The sequence below is a fragment of the Pristiophorus japonicus genome, unplaced genomic scaffold (genome assembly GCF_044704955.1).
Source record: "Pristiophorus japonicus isolate sPriJap1 unplaced genomic scaffold, sPriJap1.hap1 HAP1_SCAFFOLD_2330, whole genome shotgun sequence".
NCBI lineage: Eukaryota > Metazoa > Chordata > Chondrichthyes > Pristiophoridae > Pristiophorus > Pristiophorus japonicus.
The window spans coordinates 28,696-31,672 of NW_027252048.1; positions in this window are offsets into that span (position 1 = coordinate 28,696).

Sequence of the window (2,977 nt, forward strand, 5' to 3'; positions counted from 1 at the left end):
GTGAGCCACTCGCTTCCGTCGCCCAGCCTCCGCTCGCGTGAAGCAAGGCGCCTTTGGTCGGAGGGGATGTCGTGTGAGGAAAGGTTGAGCAGGTCGGGCCTGTGCTCATTGGAGTTTAGACGAACGAGAGGCGATCTTATTGAAACGTGTAAGATCCTGAGGGGGCTGGACAGGGTGGATGCAGAGAGGATGTTTCCCCTCGTGGGGGAATCTAGAACTAGGGGGCACATAGTCTCAGAATTTAAGAATGAGATGAGGAGGAATTTCTTCTCTCAGAGGGTTGTAAATCTGTGGAATTCTCTGCCCCAGAGAGCTGTGGGGGCCGGGACATTGAATATATTTAAGGTGGAGATAGACAGATTTTTGAGCGATAAGGGAGTGAAGGGTTATGGGGAGCGGGCGGGGAAGTGGAGCTGAGTCCATGATCAGATCAACCATGATCTTATTGAATGGCGGAGCAGGCTCGAGGGGCCGAATGGCCGACTCCTGCTATTTCTTGTGTTCTTCTGTAGAATGAGGAGAGCACATATAAAGGGTGCAATCCTAAAAGGGGTGCATGAACAGAGATACCCAGGGGTCTGTGTGCACAAATTGCTGAAGTTGGCACGGCAGGTTGAGAAAGCTATTTGAATGCCTCGATTTCAAAATTCTCATCCTTGTTTACAAATCCCTCCATGGTCCTTGCCCCCTCCCTATCTCTGTCGCCTCCTCCAGCCCCTACGCCCCTCCCTATCTCTCTAACCTCCTCCAGCCCCTATACCCCTCCCTATCTCTGTAACCTCCTCCAGCCCATACGTCCCTCCCTATCTCTGTAACCTCCTCCAGCCCCTACACCCCTCCCTATCTCTGTAACCTCCTCCAGCCCCACAACCCCTCCCTATCTCTGTAACCTCCTCCAGCCCATACGTCCCTCCCTATCTCTGTAACCTCCTCCAGCCCATACATCCCTCCCTATCTCTGTAACCTCCTCCAGCCCATACGTCCCTCCCTATCTCTATAACCTCCTCCAGCCCCTACACCCCTCCCTTTCTCTGTAACCTCCTCCAGCCCCTACACCCCTCCCTATTTCTGTAACCTCCTCCAGCCCCTACACCCCTCTCTATTTCTGTAACCTCCTCCAGCCCCTACACCCCTCTCTATTTCTGTAACCTCTTCCAGCTGCACAACACCCCAAGATCTCTGCGCTCCTCGAATTCTGCCCTGTTGAACATCCCTGATTATAATCGCTCCACCATCGGTGGCCGTGCCTTCAGCTGCCTGGGCCCCAAGCTCTGGAACTCCCTCCCTAAACCTCTCCGCCTCTCTCTCCTCAAAATCTCCCTCTTTGATCAAGCTTTAGGTCACCTTCCCTAATTTCTTCTTACCTGGCTCGGTGTCAAATTAAATTTTTTGTCTTAAGGCTGCTGTGAAGTGCCTTGGGATGTTTTACTATAAAGGCGCTGTGAAAATACAATTTGTTGTTAAAACGGCTTCCGGGTTCCTGGGCTTTATAAATAATAACTTATTTACATTGCGTCTTTAAAGTAGTAAAACATTAAATAGAGGTAGAGAGTACAAAAGTGTGATAATTATGATGAACCTGTGTAAAAAAACACCGGTTAGGCCCCAACTGGAGTATCGTGTCCAATTCTGGGCATCGCACTGTGGGAAGGATGTGAAGGCCTTAGAGAGGGTGCGGAGGAGATTGGCCAGAATGGTCCCAGGGGGATGAGGGACTTCAGTGACGTGGGGAGAGACTGGAGAAGCTGGGGTTGTTCTCCTCGGAACAGAGAAGGCCGAGAGGAGATTTGATCGAGGTGCTCAAAATCATGAGGGGTCTGGACAGAGTAGAGAGAGAGAGAAACTGTTCCCATTGGTGGAAGGGTCGGGAACCAGAGGACACGGATTTAAGGCGATCGGCAGAAAGGCGACACGAGTGAAAACGTTTTTACGCAGCGAGTGGTTAGGATCTGGAACGCGCTGACGGAGAGGGCGGGGGAGACAGACTCAATCGCGGCTTTCAAAAGGGAGTTGGATAAGTATCTGGGGGGTAAATATGTGCAGGGCTCCGGGGAAAGGGCGGGGGGAGTGGGACTGGCTGAGAGCCAGCACAGGCTCGAGGGGCCCAATGGCCTCCTGTGCTGCAACCGTTCTCTGATAGGTCATTGTAATTTTACTCTTCTGGCCCCGCGAAAGGAAATTACCGCAGGAGCAAATGGTTACAGAATTACCTCCACTCTCCTTCCCCCCCCCCCCTGGAGAAGGCGATTCTCGGTCATCCCCGTCATTTTATTTTGGGCTCGGAGCCCCTTAAAGGGGTGTGCACGGACGCTCGCGGTTTTGCGCGGGAGCTGGCGGCCGCTTAGCTTCGAGGGAGCGCCCAGGGCTCCCCGTGTTCGAGGCTGAGAATCGTGCAATCTCTCGCCTTTCCGTTGCCCCAGGGCATTTACCCGTCTCGCGCTCTCTCACTCGCGCCTCTCTCTCTCTTTCTCTCTCTCTTCTCTCTCTCTCTCTCGCGCCCTCTCTCTCTCTCTCTCTCGCTCGCGCCCTCTCTCTCTCTCTCTCTCGCGCCCTCTCTCTCTCTCTCTCTCTCTCTCGCTCGCGCCCTCTCTCTCTCTCTCTCTCTCTCTCTCTCTCTCTCGCTCGCGCCCTCTCTCTCTCTCTCTCGCGCCCTCTCTCTCTCTCTCTCGCGCCCTCTCTCTCTCTCTCTCTCTCTCTCTCTCTCTCTCTCTCTCGCGCCCTCTCTCTCTCTCGCTCGCGCCCTCTCTCTCTCTCTCTCTCTTCGCTCGCGCCCTCTCTCTCTCTCTCTCTCTCTCTCTCGCTCGCGCCCTCTCTCTCTCTCTCTCTCGCTCGCGCCCTCTCTCTCTCTCTCCTCTCGCTCGCGCCCTCTCTCTCTCTCTCTCTCGCTCGCGCCCTCTCTCTCTCTCTCTCTCGCCGCCCTCTCTCTCGCTCGCGCCCTCTCTCTCTCTCTCTCTCGCTCGCGCCCTCTCTCTCTCTC